This window comes from Polypterus senegalus, chromosome 13, assembly GCF_016835505.1.
Source record: "Polypterus senegalus isolate Bchr_013 chromosome 13, ASM1683550v1, whole genome shotgun sequence".
NCBI classification, from domain to species: Eukaryota; Metazoa; Chordata; class Cladistia; order Polypteriformes; family Polypteridae; genus Polypterus; species Polypterus senegalus.
This window is the reverse complement of record NC_053166.1, coordinates 111,913,391-111,937,676: the sequence shown is the minus strand read 5'-3', so window position 1 is coordinate 111,937,676 and position 24,286 is coordinate 111,913,391. Positions and strand designations below refer to the sequence as shown.

The window sequence follows — 24,286 nt, the reverse complement described above, 5'->3', positions numbered from 1 at the left end:
TAGAGAGCAGAAAATGGCATTTTTTTTGACTTTTATAAGTAAAAGTAGTGTTGCTATGAATCACAAACTGGCTATGTAACATATAAATCAACTTAAAGCAGGATTTCAACCTTGCATATGTTTTTAAACTTAACAGCATGTAGCAACATTTTATTGTGTAGCCACCTCCTGTTAGTTGTGGATACAGCTGGCAGATCCCACGCCAGGGCAAGGTGTGATATTGTGTCCTCCTGCTCTGTCGTAAGTGCTGTATCTCCTTGCAGCTAGACTAAAAAAAAAAATACAGGGAATGGCTATTGGTGATATAATGTAAAATTCAGTTATTCAAATGAACAGAAAAATAAAACAAACTTAATTTATCAATGCTTTTTGAGTAAATGCAAAAAAAATGTTTGAGTTTTGGCACTTACTAGTTGTATTGTGGCTCTGTAGTCCAGGTCTGCACAATCTTTAGTTGCCACAGTTGCCAACTCTGGTTGACCTCAGAGTAATACATGTATGATAACAGGACTCAGTCCAACCAGACAAGGCCCATCCTGCTAGAAAGAGTGCCCCAATATTCTTCCAGCTGCTTCAAAAAGACTGCTCTCAACGAGACACTCAGAATTGCTTGGGATCAGGTGGTCAGGTTCTCCTTCAAACAATAATGTCTGTACTACATTTCCTGATAAGGAACAAGCACAGCAGTTTAAAATCATCCACATTAGATGAAACAAATAACCAGGAAATAGAGAAAAAAATGTGTCACACTCACCAATATTCATATTGAAACCAAATTGAATCTTTCCCAGCAGTGTGCTAAAAATGTGTCGAACCACACCCTCTCCAACAGCTGCATATCCTACATTAATGACATCAATGTTATCACTCACACAATAGGATAGAAAAAACAAGATTTCTCTAAAATGTGTTCACTGTACAATGTACTTCCAGGGTACAGGTAACTGGGGAGGCCAATTTTGCTTTCTTTTATAAAAGTAAAGAAGAGATTTTCACTATCTTCCTCGCTAACAGATTATATCCATTTTCAGAACAAGTGGTCTTTCATGTTCATTATCTTTTAGCAAAGCCATTTTAAAATCCTTTGCTGCTTACTGTGGATCACTTAGGTTTTTCCCAATCTGTGGAAAAATAAACAGCATAGGTCATTCTTTGCATAAACTTTTATATAATGCATCCTAAGACAAAAACTTTTGTAAAACTCAACGCAAGAACATTTGCAGTCATTAGTTCCCGTATTTATGAAACTAACCAATTTTCTCCTTCAACTCATCTCCAGTAATGTCAGGGTAAGGTTCTGTACTGTTTGCAGTACTTGCTGAGGAAGATGGTCTGACTTCAGTTGCTGTGTTTCTGCTGTGTAGGTCATAGTTGGGAAAGGTTGGCTCTGCTACCACTGGCTCATCACTGCCTGTACACGCCTGATCAGAACTCCTAAACAGAAAATTTTACATCATGAACATTAATCTAGTTTCAAACAACTGTTTACAGTTATAAGTTAACACATGGAAGCACTGTATACAAAATTGAGAATGAGATGACATACCCTTAATAATTATGCCTGTGGTCTTTAATGAGGGTAAAGGGGAATGCTTGTTGACATGTTATACATAAAACCATGGGCCCAGGTGCATTTTGAGGATTAACATTCTTAAAAAAAAAAGCACAATCTTGTAATTTTGTGATACACAGATAAAATCCCAGTGTCCAAAGTAATAGGGTCCAAATATACAAGCTTTCAATGTATTTGAATTTAAAAAATGTGAAAGTTTCTAATTTATCATATTAAACTAAACACACAACATACAGAGAGATGTCCTTTGCTTATTATTTTCAAGTACTCTAAAAGCTTTCCAAGTCGAGAATCTGCATTTTTTTTTTCATTTTAAAAAGTGCTTCACAAACTCTTAATTGCATGAGGTCCAGAGTGCTAAAATGAAACTTACAGCATTAACAGGTAGACTTCTTTGCAGAGGACGAATACAAATTGTTGCTTGTCCAAAACTTTTCTCTGATGCTTTTAAATACTGTACTGTGTATCCCTCATGTTGACAGGGAATAAGTTCCAAATTTCTGCACCGTGTTGTCCCTGCAATTTTTAGAAGCGCAAACCCTCCAGCATCTGTAAGCTTGGGGAGGCCTCAATTAGCTTTTCGTAAAGGACTTCTGGGTCAGCTTCATTTCCTGTGCAACAAGCAAAATAAAATAACTTAAGCTAAATATCAAAGGTTCCAAAGTTCTGGTCTAACACTGGCACTATCAAATTTGCTTTGTTGCTCTGTCTTTAACCAACTGTACAAGATGTCACTCTATTTGATGATAGTTGAACAAACAAAATCAAACATTTCTTGGTTATTCCTTGTGCAGGCAGGGTAACAATTTGTAATGTGAATAAGTATGGGTGTATTTCATCATCTACTTATCCTGTGCTTGAGACCTAAAAAGAGGTCCAGCAGCCAGGTGCAGAGAAATGGAACAATGCAAGAAGACTGACTTTCCAGTTTGAATTACATATGACACATTTTACTTACTTATGTCATTTCACATTAATGATCTTTTCACATTACTGACATTATTCTGCAAAACCAAAATTATTTCTCTACTTCCATACTTTACATTACATTAACTGGGCTGCTTATTTGTGGTCTAATAATATTACATACTGTACCTGTGAAGGAGATCCTCTTTTGTCCAAGTCCAGAGGCAGCAAGGTTCGCTTTGACAAATACACTTGGTATTTTGGTAGAAGTCTGGTCACTTAGACAACAGAAATTACGTGTTTACATTATGAGATGTACTAAGTTTGGAGAGGGCATCCTTCTGGTAGACCTAAACTGCTTTCTTGGGTTGTTTGAGCCCCCATATGGGGCAAATAGCCGTGCTACCTCTGCTGTTAATTAAAAGAAGCAACACATTTAATTTTTGACATGCAGCAATATAGTTGTTTACAAGATAAAATTTAATGTGTTCAATAAATGTGCTCATCACTGTATTTCTTTCACTGCAACACTGAAAGCCCAGTTGAATGTAGAGAAGAATCATCCTTTCTGGAATGTGGGCACCGTGTTTTGAGGATTGTTCAGGAAAGCAAGAAGTAGCAACATACTACAAATAACTACATTCTCATAATTATATTTTTTTTTACAAAAACAGATGTAAATGTACAAAGGATGAGAATAGAAGGATAAAACTGAATCAGGATACCAGGAAACACTATATAAAAAACATCCTCACTAAAATGCAAGGAGCCACAGGCCTTAGAAAGAGAGAGAGGGAGAGAAAGCAGAAATAAATATTTAAAACCCAATTTAAACAGTAATCATGGTGGGTGGTGAAAAACAAAGAAAGATGTGTTGTTTGATTATGATAAAGGAAAAACAAAATAGGTAAAACAACAACAGCAAAAAAAACAGAAACCAATTGGTGGTAGAAAAAGCAGAAAAAGGCAAAGGTAGTTAACTAAAAATTGCATAGAATAAAAAATACAATTACATGAAAAATATAGACAATGTGATATTAGAAAATAGAACATATTGGTAAACATAGAAAAAATGAGAAAAAAATAAAATAGTCACATATAGAGAAATCAAGGAAAAATACATGTATAACAACATAGGAAGTTAGTAACAGAAAGCTATTTTATAGCATGAAAAATTAACTCAAAATTGTTTTCACAGTGTTTCTTCTGTGGGTTACTGAATGTACTAAATATAATAATACTTGCTACAATATATGTGTATAACTAACAAACCGTTAAGGGGGAAGAAACATTTAGTTGGCACTTTTGAATCATCATTATGATTACTTACTGTTTTCAGGAATTCTTGAGTTCCTATTTCGTGAAAGTTTAACTGTCCCTGAAGATTTTCAGTACAAATTGTGCTACCAGAATCTGTAACGGCATATATTTCTACATACCCTTCACTATTCTTAGATTTTACTTTAACAAGGACCAAATGCAGTGCATACAGGCAGTCCCCGGGTTACGTACAAGATAGGGACTGTAAGTTTGTTCTTAAGTTGAATTTGTAAGTAAGTCAGAACAGGTACAGTATTTTAATAAATGCTACTGTTGACAGAAGGTAACCAAGTGCTGTGCCAATGAATGATGGAGTTTCACCTCTCTCTGACCTTCTTATTATTTTTACTTTATTTTCCATGGTGATGGTTTTTCTCTTCTTTACCCTATCACCAGCACTTGCATCAGATTTGTGTTTCAGAGACATTGTTGAAGGGTGAAGACAAAACGTTAAGATGAGCTCTTCTGCACAGCACTGTACACGCTATCAGAGCAGGAAGGCACCCCTCGTCAGCATGTCTGGTGTACTGACGAGAGACAACTTCCTGCTATGTACGTAACAGTACAAGCAGGCTTACTATTGAGAATAAATGGGGGCAGTGAGGGGTGATTCACCACCCACCCACGACACAGTCACCTCCACTTGCATACAGTATGCTGCCTGCAGCGTTAGCCCACCGATATCAAAGAGGGTGTAGCCAAAGGCAGGTAGTGAATCTCACACCACCACCTCCATTCAACAGTCAGCCATCCGCTGCACCATTCACCCTCAATGGCCTCCGTTCAGCCACAACCGTGTCACCTCTTGCAGCATCACCAGCTGCCCACCGAGAACAAATGGGACAGCCGTTCAAGGGACACTGCAAGGCTGTGTGGTGGAGGGGCAGTGAAACGAATCCAGCCTCTGTTCAGTCGGGAGCAGTAGCTGCGGCAGCATGGTGGGCAAGCAGTGAACCATCAACCTCTGCCCCATCAAGCCTCCATCCTGCACACGAGCGCTTGCCGTTCACCCAGCCGCCCACTGAGAATGAATGGGGTGGGGCCCCCATCACCCCATTCATCAACCGGAGCAGCCCAAGGGACACTACAGTGCACGAGCAGTAAAACTGCCCCCCTCAAGCCACTGCTTGCAGCGTTCCCAGGCTGGAGATGACAGAGCGGCAGTTACTGAGGAGCCTGCGTCGTGTCCCCCAGACAGATGAAGGAGCAGCTGTGGCCCAGTTCGTAAGTTGTATGTCAGATGTCCGTTACTTTGGGACTACCTGTATTTTTTTCAGGTCCCGAAAAGGGTACAAGTCCCCTTCTCGGTTTCCACTTCAGTTGGAGTTACCTCACTAGAAATAGTGTTAGTGGATGTTGCACCATCGTCTTTTTTGATGTGCAAGATGTCTGGGTGCTGCAAAGAACATATTTGATATTTCATTCTTTCTTTACAATTCTTACCAAGGTGCCCCGGTTTGAGACAATGAAAACATTAACCTTTAGATTTTAGAAAGTCAGTCGCATAGTGTGGGGGAGGAACGATCTCCATGATCGACAGGAGCCTGCTCAATGCCCGTCGTTCTGCCACAGATGTCAAACTGTCCAGCTCTATGTCTACAATAGAGCCTGCCTTCCTCACCAGTTTGTCCAGGCTTGAGGCATCCCTCTTCTTTATGCTGCCTCCCCAGCACACCACCGCGTAGAAGAGGGCGCTCGCCACAACCGTCTGATAGAACATCTGCAGATGTTGAAGGACGCCAGCCTTCTAAGGAAGTATAGTTGGCTCTGTCCTTTTTTGCACAGAGCATCAGTATTGGTAGTCCAGTCCAATTTATCATCCAGCTGCACTCCCAGATATTTATAAGTCTGCACCCTCTGCACACAGTCACCTCTGATGATCACGGGGTCCATGAGGGGCCTGGGCCTCCTAAAATCCACCACCAGCTCTTTGGTTTTGCTGGTGTTTAGTTGTAGGTGGTTTGAGTCGCACCATTTAACAAAGTCCTTGATAAGTTTCCTATACTCCTCCAACTGCCCACTCCTGATGCAGCCCACGATAGCAGTGTCATCAGCAAACTTTTGCACGTGGCAGAACTCCGAGTTGTATTGGAAGTCCAATGTATACTGGCTGAACAGGACCGGAGAAAGTACAGTCCCTGCGGCGCTCCTGTGTTGCTGACCATAATGTCAGACCTGCAGTTCCTGAGACGCACATACTCAGGGTCTCTCTTTAAGATTTATGTGGCGGTTCTTTAATTTTACTACATTTAGCAAGAGTATGCTGGCCACTGCAGAATACACAAAGCTTTTTAAATGCACAGACAGCAGTTGCAGTCTTTTTGAGCTAGCTTTATCGAATCCCATTTTCGGCAGCTTTGGAAATACTTGTAGTGAAAATACCCCCTGATCTCTGGCCTCTCTTCAGAAGAGATTGCCAGTCTTTTCTTTTCTCTCTGTGATATCTTGTACAGCATTATTAAAAGGGATCCATTATCATCTTAGTATGTCGATGTAGAAAGGTGATCCATATTTGCCCTTCTCTCTTCCCTTTGTCTAAATTCATAAGCCCAGTTTCACCATTTATCTTATAAAGAATATGGGAGCTTTGAGAGTATTATACAGATATTTAGATTGTTGTTGAATGTGTCACGGCTCCCTGCATTGGCTATGGTGTCCATACAGCTATCCAGAAATGTTGCTTAGTCTCTCAGGGACGCTCCATCATTCTGCTTTATTTGAGGCCACTTCAATGCTTTATCCATGTATGCATCAGCTACGAATATATGGTCACCATAGCAACTTTCAAGTTGCCTTCTGGCCTTTGCATAGTCTTGATTTGGGAGCAATCGTGCACAGCTCTTAACCATTTCCTGGGCAGGACCTTTGGTATATTGGATTAGATTATCTAATTTATCTTGAGGGTTCCCTAACACATCATCTACAGCGTGATCAAAGGCCCTGATAAAGTCTGCATAAGAGAATTGATCACCTGCAAATAAATGGACTTGTCTGAGTGGTACTTCACCACGAGAAGCAGGAGGTGCTGGAGCTTCCTTTTGTTTATCTCTTTGTTGGGCTAGCATTTTAACAGCTTCGGCTCATGCCTTCTGATGTTCGGTTTGCCTCTCCATGAACTCAGGTGTATCCCACAACTCTAGCCTGGCACCTTGAGCGGTTGTCTGTGATGGCAGAGGGTGATTTTTACTTTTAACTTTGTGTGGAGCTTGTGCTGGATTCCATGCTATTTTGATCTCGTGCATCAGCTACGAATATATGGTCACCATAGCAACTTTCAAGTTGCCTTCTGGCCTTTGCATAGTCTTGATTTGGGAGCAATCGTGCACAGCTCTTAACCATTTCCTGGGCAGGACCTTTGGTATATTGGATTAGATTATCTAATTTATCTTGAGGGTTCCCTAACACATCATCTACAGCGTGATCAAAGGCCCTGATAAAGTCTGCATAAGAGAATTGATCACCTGCAAATAAATGGACTTGTCTGAGTGGTACTTCACCACGAGAAGCAGGAGGTGCTGGAGCTTCCTTTTGTTTATCTCTTTGTTGGGCTAGCATTTTAACAGCTTCGGCTCATGCCTTCTGATGTTCGGTTTGCCTCTCCATGAACTCAGGTGTATCCCACAACTCTAGCCTGGCACCTTGAGCGGTTGTCTGTGATGGCAGAGGGTGATTTTTACTTTTAACTTTGTGTGGAGCTTGTGCTGGATTCCATGCTATTTTGATCTCGTAGTTGTAATCTGCTAAGTTGATCCACTAAGTGATCATTAACTAGGCTCATTATACTCTTTGCAAATTCATTGAAATCCTTAGATTTAGAAGCAATGTGCCTTTTCGATTTATTACCTCTAGCCAGTAGGGGTAATATTTTATTCAGCTCCTCAAGATGAGCTTGCACACAGTGATAGTTACTTTCATACAGCTCCAATACTACAGAAAAAATTGTGGGATCGCTTTTAAAGCTTTCAATTCTAGACATGAGATCAAAAAGCTGTTTGTGCCCCTCTTTACTTGAGTGCAAAGTGTATTTAATTGATCCTCATTTGAGTCTATACTCATATCACTTTCTGCGGCTTCCCTTCAATTCCATTTAACCATCTTGCAAATGCACTAGCAACTAACAGCGTTTCCAGGCAACTGAATCAAGGCAGCTGCCACGTCACAATTGCAGCGTTCATCAGTCTTTTTCAGTCAAGTCAAACTTCTTTATCATGCCATTAACCAAAAAATTTTCCGCAATGCCTTTAAGTTCTAACATAGTTTGTTTGAGTTTGAGAACTGCATCTTAAACTTTCAAATCCAGACATGCATACAGAAGAGAAGAGCACAGTACCTCTATAGCTTGTCTCTTTTTCTTTCATTAACAAATCTTCAAATTGTAGTGTCCATGTTCAAAGCCTCCGGATGTAGCTGTATTTACCTAAAATTACCAAAGTTCTGCAGCTTTATTTTGCTTCATGGGATTCTGGCAATAGCTTGACACATTGAAATGGAAGGGAAAGGCTACACGATTATCTGTAGCTATGAGAAAAAATTATATTCCTTTCAAATTCAAAAGCAAACACTAATATGAGTTTAACTTAAAGCATCAATTTTCTAATATTGTCTCTTACATTTGTATTTGATAGTGATAATGTCTGAATGACAAAACAGTTATACCTGTAGTCACACACATCCAGTGGTATGGATTAAATTCCTGACCCATTTACTCTCTATGTAGAGTTTATGTTGTTATATATAGAGTGTAGCAGTTTGTCATGGAAATATTTCAGCTTACTTACACTTCATGAAGATAGCCATAATTCTGTGAGTTTAGTGATAATAAACATAATTGTGCGTGGTTGTGTGCATGAATATGCCCAACAATGGACTTGAATGCTTTAACTTGGATAGGTGATTCACTTTGATGTGGGTTATCCAATTTCTAAATATTAATTTTCAGATGGCATATCTGTATGCATAAGGCAAGGTTGACTGCAATATAATACAAACAGTAGGTACTGTATCACACACTATATGATCTGCTTCTTGCGACTGAGAGAACGAGGTGGATGTGTGCAGACTGGCCGACCAACCAAAAGTGTTACCTGGTAAGTAACCATTCAAATAATCAGATTGCAATTCAGACCTATGAATTTAATACTCCAATATTCACTCTGTCAAATAAGCAAACCATCTGCCATGGCACAATGTCAGAGGCTTTGTCTCAGGTGCTGATGTGTGAGGTTTGATCCATAAGTTTAAATTAAGTTCATAGACAGGCTGCCCCTGGCGTTTGTCATGCCTTTGACGAATACGATATTTGCAAGATAAAAGTTTAATGAGAAGATGCAGGGTATAAACGAGACTTTTGATCACTTTGTAACAGAGTTAAAATTGTTGTAACGGAGTTAAAATTGCTAGTGAAAGACTGTGCTTCTGCAAACGAATAGGAAAGCAGGGTGTAAAGCTTAACTTTAAATTAGGTTCATAGACACGCTGCCGCTGGTGTTTGTCATGCCTAAGACGAGTACGATATTCGCGAGATACAAGTTTATTGAGAGGACGCAGGGTATAAACGAGACTTTTCATCACTTTGTAACGGAGTTAAAATTGCTGGTGAAGGACTGTGCTTATGCAAACGAAGATGAGATGGTCAGGGATAGAATAGTGCTTGGCACAAACTCAGCAAAAGTGTGAGAGGAACTTTTAAGTGCCGGGTCTGAGCTAATAATAAATAAAGCTGTGAACATCATGAGATCACACGAGATTGCACAAGCACAGCTAAGAAGCTTTGATGCATGTACTCCGAGCAGCTCACATGAAATGACTTTGCAGGACTGGGACAGGTAAACCCGTGCATGCAGTGTGTGATTTCTCAGATAAAGAGGAAGATGAGCTGTTTATTGATGATGTTTAAGAAAGGAACAACCCTCTAAACAAGCCTTTGTAGACATATCAATAGGAAAGCAAGGTGTAAGCTTAAGTTTAAATTAAGTTCATAGACATGCTACCGCTAAATATTCGCAGGCAAATCCACAACTTAATACCGGAAATGCCTGTTAAACATCTTAGATTCACGAGTACCAATTTGGGTAGTGAACACTTTGATGAGTGGAACCTGTTATCTTTACAACGGTTGACAAACACAGAATATAACTTGAACACAACACATCCTGCAAATACAAACCTGATTGAAAGAAATAAGGATAATCAAATCCTTGGTGACAGCAACACTAATAATAGGGACAAAACATTTACATTAACAATCATGTTACGTTATTTTTAAAATGTTTCCTTTTCTTTTTCATAACTTCTTTAACACACTACTTCTCCGCTGTGATGCGCGGGTATTTTGCTAGTTTATGAATATTTCTTTTCAGAAATTTTCTTGCAATTTTTGAAGGAATCCAGGTAGTGTCAGAATTTTCAATTACTTTGAAAAATACATCCATTAGGCTGCCAAACAGCACCACATACAGTGGCCCCAACTTGATGTTTTGTTGATCCTGAGGCATACTAAGAAACATGGACTATCAGACCCCTCAGTGTTAGGATTCTGTGATGTTGGGAAAGTGCAGAAACTCCTGAAGCTGCCAGGAGGATAAGTTTTAGTAGAATAAACCGAGGGATTTATGATGTCATCAAAGAGCCTTAATTATTTTCCAGGATATGCCAATACATGCACACAGGCCAGTGTTTAAAAGTTCTTCCAACCACCAATATGGTGCGCAAGAGAGTGTTCGGCAGGAGTTAGGACTTCTTATAAAGAGCTTGGTAAGTGGGAAGACATCACAAAAAAAGTTGTGTATAGTAGTTTTGTCAACTATATGCTTCCTTCACTATATACTGTACATCCTTCTCTAATATTTGTTATATTAATGTTATAGTAAAATGTTTTATTTGGTTTTTGTGGCCTTGTGAGCATCCTTAGAGCCCAAAATTATCTTAATTCCTGCTTAATTCTGAACCCGCTTAATTCAAATAAAAATTGTGGTTGGAGCTTGCTCATACAGCAACAAGCAAAAGGCACTGGTCCATATCTGGGCACGCAAAATAACAAAAATGTTTTTGGGAGAAAAACCAGAACATCCAAAGGGAAACAAAACACTAGCAGATTGTCTAGGCAGCGGCCATGAAAAGAGTCTGAAGCCAGAACAATAGATCTGTGAAGCTGTACTGCTAAATTCTGCAACAAAGTGCACTCCTATTTTCTTTAAAGCCTCACTAAATTATTAATCTTCTAAGTGATTGCTCATTTCTTGTACTGCATTTTTTTAAAGCTGATCTAATAGGATATATTTAATATTGTATTAAACTTTAGTATTCATACTACTATTAGGAGAATGACCAGAGTTTAAAAGGATACGTGAAACATGGGTTGGATGGTTATCCCTACCAGAAGAGGGGATGGTTGCTTACCCAGACAGGATGCTCCTAGCAGGCACACAAGAGAGAAAGGTACCAGACCCGGAAGAGATAGCCAGAGTGAATGGACAGACACCCCACTGGAAGTAGAAGATGTTGCTGGGGACTCTTTATTCGTCCAGGATGCTAGATGGCAGCAGTCTTGGATTTCAGGACCCAGTCGGATTCCAGTAGGACATGCTGGGAAATGTTGTCTGGCAGAGTAGCCCTGCTGGGGTCCGTGGGTGTCCCAACAGGGCACTGCAGGGAGACATGCTCCCTGCTATGTTGGACTTCTATATGATCCAGAAGTACTTCCAACGGGCATCAGCCATGGCACCAGAAGTACTCCAGGGTCCGCAATAAATGGGATCACACACAGGTGAGTCATAGCTGGGAGAAAGGAAGGCAACACTTAACTGGAGAATGGCAGTGCAGTGGTGAGAGGAGACAGTAATTGTGGAAAAGAAAGAACCTGTGCTTTGTGCTTGTTACTTTTGAAGGTATTCTTTATTTGAACCTGGGACTGCATTCTTGTCTTCGTGTTTGGGGCTTGGGGATCACTCATGCCATAGGTCCATCACAGTTTTTATTGATGTTTCATTTGTATGAACATCACCCAATCAGATTTCTAGTTACAGTACAGAGATGCCTAATTTAATTTTTTTTCTCCCTATAACAAACTTCTTTTGAAACAATTGAATACAATTATACAATAATAATTAGTAATTGTAATAATTGGCAATGTCATTCATGTCTCTGATGACTCTTCCTATGAAGTCAGTATATAAATTGTGAGAGCATGGGGGTATGAGATCACTGGAAAGGGGCATGTGGCACTCCCAATATCTATGGAAAAGTTACAAAGGTCCAAGTCTTTAGAGCCCTGGTGCATCCTGTCTTGTGAGACATGACACTATCCAGTGACTTGAGACCTGGACTGGACTCTGTTCGGAGAATATTTGGGTACTGCTGGTTTAACTTAGTGTCAAATGAGCGGTAACTCAGGAAATCCCGAATGAGGCCCATTACCTGCATTGTAAGGAAATGTCAGTTACGGCACGATTCCTCTAGGGTGATCCGGCTTGCAGGCTGTGGCAGATAGATGGTCATTTCCGGTGGGTGGGACTGGACCACGTGTTTTCCTGGAGAGTTGCCAACCAGGATCCCAAGCTGTTTCATTGTGTGGTGGGTGCAGCAAAGTGCTGTACCAGTGCATGCTTCCCAACCTGAACCTGAACCTGATAAGTTAAATGATTTGCAGTAAATCACAGTGTTTTGCTTTGTAAAAAAATTAGAAGAAGAAATGTTTCACTCCTAGCAAATTTCACAGAAAAAGAAAGGTGTTTGTTCATGTATGGATGTTTTTGCATGCATTAATTCCACATGTGTCTCCTTATTATTTAGTATTAAAATAAAGAACTCTAGTGAGCAAAAAAAATCACCTGATTTATTTCCTGCCATATGTAGACATTTTGTTGAGTTGCCAGCCATGTTCCTTTAGTAGGATCCCCATTTTGCCAATTATGATAACAATCTTGGCAGTTCTACAGATGTATCAGACAATGTGAAGCTTGGAGAGTGCATGTCCTCATCATCTAATGAAAGGTGTCAAAAATGGGAAAAGGTAGTTGCTAGATAGATGTTTCTGTGGATAAAACACAGTACTCTGTCTTCATGAGGAAAAAATATTGCATGTCACATATTTTAGAAAACACTGCGATCCTTTGCAGTGATGTGAACAAGAGGCATAAATATAATTGATTTGATAGATGTGTTACATATTACATGCATTATGCAACTGCAGAAAAGGCTACAAGTAAGCTTGAGAATGTGAACGTTTGTTTTTTACCTGAGAAAATCCTTAAACTCTTTTTAGTGAGTTTTGCATTTCACAATTGTGAAATCACATGGCAAATGAATTTTAGTGCCAGTTTTGTGAAACAGTATGCAAATTGAAAATAGTAAAAAATTGCCCACTGCATCTCTGTCACAACATGTATATGATATGAAATGCCAATATTATTCTAATTGTAAGTGGCTCAAATTTTACACTGTATGCTTTGTAAAATACAAGGTTTCCATTTTTTTTTTATTTTATGTGTTTTTAATCGTAAATTCATGCATTTCCTGCAAAAAAATACTGATTAACCCAAAATTAGCAAAGCTAAATTTTCATTCAGTTTGATGTCAGTTTGTTTTATGGGAATTTATCTTCCATGCCTAAAAGAACAACATGGCTATAGGTTGTGACATGGAGGTGGAGACCTTAAAAAGTATATCCAGAAAGTGTGAATAAATTAGAAACGTTCAAGGTCAAGGAAGAGTCTAGTACAATTATAAAATAAATTTTGGTATCTACTTACTTACTTACCACTGTATCAGACTGCAGTGTGCTTTAGAGATATGCAAAAAGGGGAACCGATACTTGTAAGATGAGAGTAAAAAACTGGACTAACTTTGTTTTCCTCTCTTTCTCTATTGAAGACATGCTTTTGTTTATAACAAACAGAAAGCACAACATAATTAATTTCAACAACTGAACAGTGGCAGCTAATCATTGTAAAGTTTTATGAGGAAAATTTAACCAGGAAAATAAAACAAATGAGTACAGGATTTCAGAAGCCTTCTACTGGCTCAATATATTTGCTAATGTTTATGGTGGTCTTTAGAAGTGTCTAATTTTCCAGAAAAGTAGAAGTAAACAGAAAAGAAAAAAACTCACTACAGAAACAATAAGGGATGCACATTCAAGACCTAATAAAATGTAAATACACTTTTTCCAAGAAATGACTGTTTGCTCAGATTATTAGGTGATATATACTTAATGGCTTTTTGTTTTATGAGTATATATTTATACTTTTAATGCAACTACTTAATAACAAACTGCCAGTGTGCTAGTCTGTTCTATACCTTTTTTATATATGATTTTTCCTGTTGTAAGGAGTGTGCCAATTTTAATTAAGAAAATAAGTGAAACAAGTGTAAACTAAATTATTAGGCATAGGCTAGCCAGGAGTGTTGTGGAAAAAACTTTCCTCTTTTTTCAAAGATGTCATTCTCAGACACCAGATGAAAATCTATGTGCAAATAAAATTCTTCATTTGCACATAGATATGCACAAATTTCTCAGTCCATGGAGTGAGACATCTATAATATAATTCATTTCCTTTTATGCATTCATATTATTATTATGTCATCTGACTCTTAATATACATAGTTCTATCATTTATCCAATCAGCTACTGCCACCAGTAACTTTGTATACATGTCAATTTTTCCATTATTCTAAATATTGCTTCATTCTTATCACTGCTTCACAATAGGGATGTTTGGGATTTTTTACTAATTTGTCCTCAATTTTTAAGGGGGTGTTTATTACTCATTTACTTCATTTTAACCTTAGTAATTATCTCAATGGTTTCTCTTAAGATGAGGCAACCCTCACATGCTCAAGCTATAAGCTGTGTTTAGTTAACCCATTAGTTAACTTTGGTCCTTTTCCTTATGCCTTAATCTATTGATAAAACTTAATTTAAGTATATACTTGTATTAAATTATAAAATTTACCATGTATAGATTAAAATATTTGATTAAATTCTATAGAAGCCATTTTAATTGGCCTTGATATGGATTCAAAATTTACGTGAATTTATATTAAAGGCAATGGATATGACTCTTTCATAAGAAATGCAATCTTTTGGTGTTTTGGTGATTGTGCTGACTATCTAAGGTTCAGTTTCCACAAGCAATGAATTAGGCTGAAATCTGGTGACTCAAATGGCCATTATCATTAATTCAGTTACATCATTCACTAGACACTTGCAGTTCATGTTAAACTTGCTTTTTTGCAGGTTGGTTTTGGGACATTGGTTCCCCCAGTAACTCTGTGGGATTTCTAAATTGTTAAGTGTGCTACACTATCAGTTTAGATCAAATTATTCTCTAACTTTTACTGTTGAAATTCCAAATGTAATTAGCAATCCTCTATATGAAACATTTTCAGATCACTATTTAATTTTTATCTACTAATGTCCATTCCAATAATTACAGGGGTTAAAATTAAACATGGCTTCATCTATATTACACATTACAGTACACCCAAAAATTTGCGGGGGTTACATTCCTAGAGCACCCACGAATTGTGAAAAACCAACTTTTGGATGTGTTTAAAAGATGCCTTTTAAATGCCTATTTTTATAGTTTCAACCCTAAATACAGTATGCCCCCAAAGCTCTTTAATTTGTTACAAACTCAGCTTAATACATTAATACACTGACTAAAAAAATACCTTAATACATTACCTAAAAACAGAATGTAAAGGTAAACGCAAACACTGTATAGTACTGTACTGTGATGTCTCCCTTGGTGCTAGAATGTAAAATACACGTTACCGCTATACGTACTATAATTCATGCAAGCTTGTTTTCTTTGGTATGCGCTGTAGTTTTCTTTGTTGTAAGTGGAGTAATTACATAATAATTTCATTTCATTAAAATACAGTAAAATGTACAGGTACTCACCAATGATGAATGATATTGATGATGAAGAAGTAGCTGTGCAGTACAATGCACAGGATTTAAAACTCCTCGGGTGGCACCTCTTCTTCAGGCGCTTCAGGAGGAGTCGTATCTTTGTACGGGTCTTCTTCTGGTGGGGTTTCATGCTGGCTTTTCTTTATAGGTTTCAGGAACATTGTGATAGGAAGTTGCTACATTGTCTCCTATAGCGAACTGCTGGTACAATTTCTGTGCTTTCTATTGGATGATGTTACCATCCAAGGGGATGTTCTTCCTGCAGTCAGTGATCCACAGTGCCAAGGCAGATTCCATCCTGATTATAATTTTATTGCTTATGGTCATTACCTTTTTGGCACTATCACAGAAACTTACAGATACGGTACTCCAGATTGCTGCTTTGTTTTTCTTTATGTAGCATACAGTGCTTTCATTAATGCCATAGTGGTGCGCTACTGCAGTATAACTTTTTAGTTCCCGGAGCAAATCCAGGTGTTTAACCTTCTCCTGGAGTGTTTTAAACTTCTGGTGCTTATGCTCAGTTCCAGAAGCCTTAGAAGGTGCAGGGCGATTCAACGACATTGTGTGCGTTTAAGAATAACAAAACAATAACAAAATGGAAAACATGAGGACACTCAGCTGGAGATGTGTCACAAAGCAGCAGTCAATCATCAGCAAGGAGAAATGAATAACGCTCTCGGATTGTCTACTTTCACCATTCCAAACCGCGTTTCCCTCAGCAGTGGTAAACCCACTCACCAGGAGATGCGGCACATGGCAGCAGTCAGTCAGCAGCAAGGAGAAATGAATAACGCTGTCGGATTGGCTACTTTCACCATCCCAAACCGTGTTTCCCTCAGCGGTTGCTTCCTGTTCTCTCTACAGCACAGTACTGCCACAAAAAAAGCCATAAAAAATTGCAGAGGATATTTGCTTTTTCCGCTAACAATTAATAGTTAGGTTCTAAGAAAAAATCCGCAAACAACTGAGTCTGCGAACCCTGAACCACAACTTTGCGGGGGTCTACTGTATATTTAAACTCGTTGTATTATTTATATTATGAAAAAATCTTATATAATTTTTGAGGAAGGACACTGTAGATCAATGAATATGTGACTATATTTTCTCTCTGAAACAGACTTTAAATAAAGCAGATTCTATCAAGACAAAATTAGTTAAAGCAAAACAAATCTCATGGTTTAACAATAGCAGAATGACTCTTTTTTTTATGTTATTAATTTTATTACAATCCATACATAGCAATCAAGTTTTTACAAAAAAAAGAATTATGTTAAGAACAGATCGATCCCCACCCCTGAGAGAGAGAGCAAGCCAAACGGTGTAAGATTTAAGGCTTGTAAACATACCTAAGTTAATAAATTCTCTGTGCTTTATAAACTTATTTTAAAATATTACTGATTAGATCCTGCCATGTTTTGAAAAAAGTCTGTACAGATCCTCTAACTGAGTATTTGATTTTTTCCAATTTCAAATAATATAACACATCAGTTTCCCACTGACTTAAAAGAGGAGAGTTTGGGTTCTTCCAGTTTATCAGAATAAGTCTGCGTGCCAAGAGTGTAGTGAATGCAATCACAATTTGTTTGTCCTTCTCCACTTTAAGCCCCTCTGGAAGAACCCCAAACACAGCTGTTAATGGGTTAGGAGGGATTGGGAGTCCAAGGCTGTCTGAGAGGTAATTAAAATTTTTGTCCAGAATAATGTTAATTTGGTGCAGGCCCAGAACATGTGACCTGTGAGGCTGGGACTTGGTTGCAACGTTCGCAGGTTGGATCATACCCTGGAAACATTTTGAAGAGTTTTAGTCGAGACAGATGTGCTCGATATATAATTTTGAGTTGTATAATTGTATGCTTTGCGCATATGGAGCTTGAGTGAATTCTCTGCATTGCTACTTTCCACTCCTTTTCTGATATTTTAATTGAGAGATACTTTTCCCAGTGTCCTCTTGGATCTTTGAAAGGAAGGGATTGTAAAATGATTTTATATATTGTAGAGATGGAGTCTAATTCCTTAAAATTGAGCAATATTTTTCCAGCGTGGATGAGGGTGCAAGATGAGGAAAATCTGGAAGGTTCTGTTTAACAAAGTTCCTGATTTGAAGATAGTGAAAGAAATGTGTAACTGGAATGTTAAATTTGGAATGTAATTGTTCATAGGATGCAAAGACGTTGTCTATATAAAGATCTCTAAGCAAGTTAATTCCATTTTTTTTCCAGATATTAAAAACTGCATATGTTTGCGAAGGTTGAAAGAGGTGGTTCTCTTGCAGGGGTGCCACTGATAGAAGCTTCTCCGTCTTAAAATGCTTTCTACATTGGTTCCAGATTCTAAGTGAGTGGAGCACAATTGGGTTATTAGTGTATTGCCGATAACATGTGTTTATTGGAGCACAGAGCAAGGAATACAAAGAAGTACTGCAGGATTTTACTTCTATTGCGGTCCAAGCCTGTGTATGTTCTTCTATTTGTGTCCAGGTTCTTATCGCCTGTATATTTGCTGCCCAGTAATAAAACTGGAAGTTAGGTAGAGCCATGCCGCCTTCTGCCTTTTGTCTTTGTAGGGTCGCTCTTTTGATGCGTGGATGTTTTGAATTCCAAATAAATGAGGTTATTGTTGAATCTAATTGCTTAAAGAATGATTTATTAATGTATATTGGGATGTTTTGAAATAAAAAAAGGAGCTTAGGAAGAATATTCATCTTAACAGTGTTAATTCTTCCAGCTAGTGTGAGATGAAGGGTTGACCATCTATGCAAGTCTTGTTTAATTTTTTCCATGCAGACGACGAAATTTTGTTGATAATGGCTCTTAAATGGAGAACAACTCAACAAAAGGTTTACCAAATTAATATTAAAAAAATGTTGCAAGGCAAGACTTTATTTGAATACCACTAGAAATCAATAGGAGAAAATGGTACACACTGTCATGTACTATTTCGAAATGTGTCTAAGTAATAAATAAGGAATTTTAACTGTCACTAAACATTTGCATTGCTTTTATATTTGTATTAACATTAAATAAAATATCTTAATATTACAGACTGAAAATTCACCTTTAAAATTTAGTGGTAATAGGTTAAACCACAACATCCCTATCATTTACATCCACATCCATTTTAATATAATATGAGGAACAGTAATTCTGCTTCCTTGTTAAAATCAAATTAGTAAACATGAAATCACTTACAGGACCTGTTAATTATATTATTAAAAGATAATTACTGACAAACAGAATTCCTAATGCACATAAGTGGTCATTGTTTAAATAAATCAGATTTAGACCCATATATACAGTATTTAATGATGCATACACACATACATATTCAATATGTATTTTTCTTTAAAGTGTGAAATTAATTAAAGCTGTTCCTGCACTTTTCTGTTCAGTTTTTCATCTACATTTTCTTTTTGGGCACTTGACCAAGTTACTATTCATAGCCAGTCAATGGGAAATCTGAGGGACTGAAAAACTAAGGCTTCAGCCTTAGCTCCATCATATTATTCTACATTTATGGACTACAGAATATGGCAAATGAAACTGCAGAAGGCCCTGAAGAGGGTTGTTGCTGGTTGTCCACAGTTATCTGAACTTTGTCTTTGCTTGTTTCGAAGGGAACTTCATAGGCTATTTTTTTATGAATGCTGTTAACTGGAGTTTTAGTTTTCCTCCCCTCTACTATGTCATTTATCCACATCTCTGGCTAGCTAGAACTTGTGCTGACATTATCTCAGTTACAATTTAATGAAAGTTTTTGGATCTTTGTAAACTTTTGTGTTGCTATATTATATGTGTACAGCAAATTTGTGTAGCCTGAAATGGATACATAGGAATTAACTGAATTAAACCTTTACAATGAGACATACTGTCTATAAATTATGATTTTTTTAAATTAAATTAACTAGTCTTGATTGTTATAGAATTGTAATCAATATTTTTAATCAATACATGATATATAATTTTACAATTTAATACAAGTATATACTTATGAAGTTATAACAATGAATTATTAATCACAAGGATAAGAGTTGAATGTAACTAAAGAATTAACTGAATGCTGTTTTAAGATTAAGAACCCAGCCACAGGGGAAGAACAATCCAGTGTGTTTCTTTGTGCTAGTTCCAAGCCCAGAAAAATGAGGAGGGTTACGTCAGGAAGGGCAATCCAGGGTAAAATGTTTCAAATCAATATGCGGGCAACAATACAAATTTCCATACCGGATCGGTCAAGGTCCCGGTTAACAACAGCTGCCAACAGGGTGCTGGCGGAAATTGGTCTACTGTTGGCTAAAGAAGGAGAAGAAGAGGTGAGAAATGTGTCCCGAGGCAGTTGGAGAGGAGGAAGGTAAAGAGAGTGGAACTGAGGGTAAAATCTCTGAATGTTGGCAGTATGACTGGTAAGGGGAGAAAGTTAGCTGATATAATAGAAAAGGAAGGTTGAAACAGAATCTCACAAAAGTGAGTACACCCCTCACATTTCTGTAAATATTTTATTATATCTTTTCACGGGACAACACTGAAGATATAACACTTTGATACAATGTAAAGTAGTCAGTGTACAGCTTGTATAACAATGTAAATTTGCTGTCCCCTCAAAATAAAAGAATAGAGATAAATGCAATCAACTAAGAGAGAGAGAGGCAAGGTTGTTGTACCACATCAACGTCACTGAGAGAATAATAAAAAAAAAACAAGCGCTAACTTTTACAAGTAGCCAAAATTTACACCAGGTGTTACAGACTCAAATCAATTGTATGTTTTACTATATAATAATAATAATAGCAGCTCACTACTGAAAACATGGAGCACCCGGTCTCGAACCTTTAAGTTATAAGACAGTGGTTCTTACCTCTGCACCATTCAAAAACACATATAAACTCCCTGTCGATTGACATTTGAGTTTGGGTTTTTAACTCATTGACAGCAACTTGTAAATCAAATGCCTTATTTTCTTTGGTTATATTCTTAAATAAAAGCTCATATGTTTATTTGATATTTGGATACACTTCACGTCATTATTAGCATAACATGGAAAAGGTTTCCGCTTTAGGTATGTGTTCAGCTTTTCTTGCCTCACATTTCCTTTCATCCTACACTTACCCAGATCTTTGTAGATGTGGAACACACATGCATGTATTCCAAATAATGATATACTTTATTATTTACAGTAAACAACTCCAGGCACCCCATGCACAACTTTTTGCCTAAGTTGAGCTCTGTCAAATGGGGGTGGGACAGCAGGCTGCAGTGCTGATCTACATATTTTCAAAACAAAAGACGCTGATGGAGAGGTGCGAAGGGATTTAAGTTGCGGCCTGGAATAAAAGTTTTTTTCGTAGGTTTCAGGGATTCTAGTGTTAATAGTTAATGAAATAACGAAGGAACTGCTCCCACATGGCTATAGAACAGCTTATCAGTCAATTGTCCAAATACTTTTGTGCCCCTGAAAATACAATATTTTTGCCTAACACACGGTGCGCAACAGTATCAACTGTTGACTGGTAATCAAAACTACATGGGTTCAACACCGTAACTCTTATTCTTACTATTTTTGAATAAAAACATACATTTGATTCCAGTCTGTAACAGCTGCTGTAAATTTATAATTGTAAAGGTTAGCATTGGTTTTATTCTCTCAGTCGCGTTCAAGAAAAAAACAAGCACATTTGATACTGCTGTTTTCACATAAAGAAGACGGTTCTACATTGGAGCAAGAATGCATGTCGCACTTTTGCCATCGCTGTACTTTGTATATGTACATGGGAAGCTCTGCAGTCTACTTGTGACTTTATGCTGTAGGAAGTAAGTAAATAAATAAAGGTAAATAAGTAAATAACATTCTGTCTGGCTCTTATATACAAAGTACAGCGACAGCAGCTTCCACCTTCAGCTGTTGACTCTTCAGTACACAAGCAACTCTCCATGCTAGTGTTTAGATCTGGAAAGTGCATGTGCCCAAAACATTAATATTTATATTTTACTTACATAAAAGCCAGATCGAATGTTATTTACTTTGATTTATTTTCTTACTTCCTACAGAATAATGTCACAAGTAGACTGCAGAGCTTCCTGTGTTTGATTGACACGGGCATGCTCAAAAAATGCATGTGCAATGCCACGAAACGTCCACGCTGACACTTCAGTTCGCAAGCAATGGTATGAGAATGTAGTCAGACGTCTTTTTTGGGTACATGCACTGTCCAGATCTAAACACTAGAGTGTAGAGTCGCTCACCTACTGAAGAATAGCTGAAGATGGAAGCTGCTGTCGCTGTACTTTGTATATAAGAGCCAGATCGAATGTTATTTACCTATTTATCATGATTTATTTGCTTACTTCCTACAGCGTAAAGTCACAAGTAGACTGCAGAGTTTCCTGTGTACATGTACAAAGTACAGTGATGGCAAAAGTGCGACATGCATTCTTTTTCTGATGTAGAGCAGTCGTCATCATCTGAGTTCACCTTTGATATAGCGCATCTTTATGTGAAAACAGCACTATCAGATTGGAGGATGGGATTGTGAATGCGACTGAGAGAATAAAACTGAATAAAAAAGAAAGCTAACCTTTACAAATATCATAAATTTACAGCAGCTGTTACAGACGGGAATCAAATGTATGTTTTTATTCAAAAATAGTAAGAATAAGAGCAGCTCACTTCTCAAAACGGACTCGTCTGAGGTTGAACCCATGAAGTTTTGATTACCAGTCAACACAGTTGATACCATTGCGCCACCGAGGCGATCGCATTAAAGGGGTGTGAACGCTGATGGAGAGGTGCAAAGCGGTTTAAGGTGGGATGGATCTACAAGTTTTTTCGTAGGCTCTGGTAATTCTAGTGTTAAATTAAAACTGCAAGTTTACTCTTCAGTCACATCTTGATTACTATGTTTCAAATCCATTGCGTAGGCACACAGAGACAAAATTTATGAAAATCGTCCAAATACTTATAGACCTGACTATACAGTATATTGTCATCCAAACACACAATCCTTATTTTTAAGTGACGTTACTTCAAACATATAACACTATGCCATTGTGCAAATTATCACATTTTATCATTTTAAAACTACAGAATTTCATGTTTACATTTTATAATCTGCTTAATCCAGGGGGCTGGAGTCTAACCCAGCCAGCATAGGCCACAAGGCAGGAGCAAACCCTGGAGGGTGCAAGCTGATTGCAGGGTGAATATACAGTACATATACTCACACACACACCCACACACACACACACACACCAGGGCCAATTTACTGTTTTTAATGTGCCTACTCCAAACTATAGAATTGAAGTACCATTATGAATTGTCTATCATAGGGCAACTTTTATAATTAGCAAAAAAATCAGATCATGAGATAAAACTGATAGTAAATCTTTAATTAGATTTAGCTGTAGACATTATGATCAGTGCATGACATTATGAACTGTTCTGTTATCTTGAATTAAATGATGTCTTTCAATAATTTTCTAAATATTCCCCATAAATTTTGATATTACATACCTATGTCTGCATAATGTTTTGCTTTCTCTTCCTTCATACACCCATCCTTGATAATACTGCATATACATAGCAATTTAGAGAACGCAATAAATAAGGTTTTACAGTGAGGAATACGGTTAATTAAAAATATGTACCTGTACTTTAGAAATAACATTGAGCTGAGCTGAATTTTGCTTATATATTTTGCAATTTTTCGTTTTCTACAGCTAACTTTACTTCATGTATTATCAATAGACTGCAGAATGTAATATTTGGTTACTAAGCAACCATAATACTGAATCAGTGGCTTTGAAATCTGAAAAATAAAAGGTCTACAGTGAAAATGATGTTAGATGCAAAACATTTTTGATTATCATTATAAAATGAGTAATAGTAAGAGGCACAGTAAGTATCATTTCAATATTAGGTGAACAGCAGGTGATGCTAAATCATGTTAACTTGATAAAATAATCACTTTCTTTTTCTCGGTCCTTTAGTATTAAGTTAATTCATACTGGCTAAAATAAAATTAGTGTTTACTTAACCTTTGAACACAGAAGGAAAAACATAATCTACATTAAGTGGAAATGTACCAAAATGTCCACAAGCAAGGGAAAAAAAAGACTTGTATAGTACTCTTAGTTTGAGCAAACATTACTAGAACACATGTAAAAATGATTTTGACATAATTGTATGTAAAAATCATATAGACACTTTTTAATAGCTCTTCAAATTATAGTGCTGAACAGACAACAAAATGAAAAAGCTATCAGTCAATACTTACAATAAAACTCATTCAAAAGTTGCAACACATTGTCAAGGGCTTCATGACCTTGGTCCTGAATGTTGATTCACAAAATAGCAGAAAACAATAGAATGTCTCAATTTTTGAACCCAGCTATTCTTAAGTGCCCTTGTTACCAACAAGCAGTGATGCTGACTCACACTCTTTCTGCATTTATCACCAAACTCTTAAAGAGCCATTCCTGTTTTCTGCTTATACACATTAAATCAGACTATATTTAATAAATTGTTAGGTTAAGTCTTTTGCTCTGTATTTTGTCCTTTATAAAAACAAACAGGATAAA

General features: G+C 37.4%; 1 long non-coding RNA gene across 5 annotated transcripts in view; it reads right to left on the bottom strand.

Annotated features, from left to right (window-relative positions):
* LOC120543220 overlaps nt 1–24,081 on the bottom strand; it is a 36,092-nt gene extending 12,011 nt beyond the window's left edge. For 4 of the 5 annotated variants that reach the window (XR_005636315.1, XR_005636319.1, XR_005636317.1 and 1 more), the window contains exons 1-6: nt 2,669–2,870; nt 1,947–2,184; nt 1,253–1,434; nt 755–1,121; nt 411–664; nt 166–268 (exon numbers count right to left, since the gene is read on the bottom strand). This is a non-coding gene — a long non-coding RNA (uncharacterized LOC120543220). Of the gene's footprint in view, nt 1–165; nt 269–410; nt 665–754; nt 1,122–1,252; nt 1,435–1,946; nt 2,185–2,668; nt 2,871–23,982 lie in introns of those variants that run through there. The other variant, XR_005636316.1, reaches the window with a different exon arrangement.
* Nucleotides 24,082–24,286: the final 205 nt, after the last annotated feature.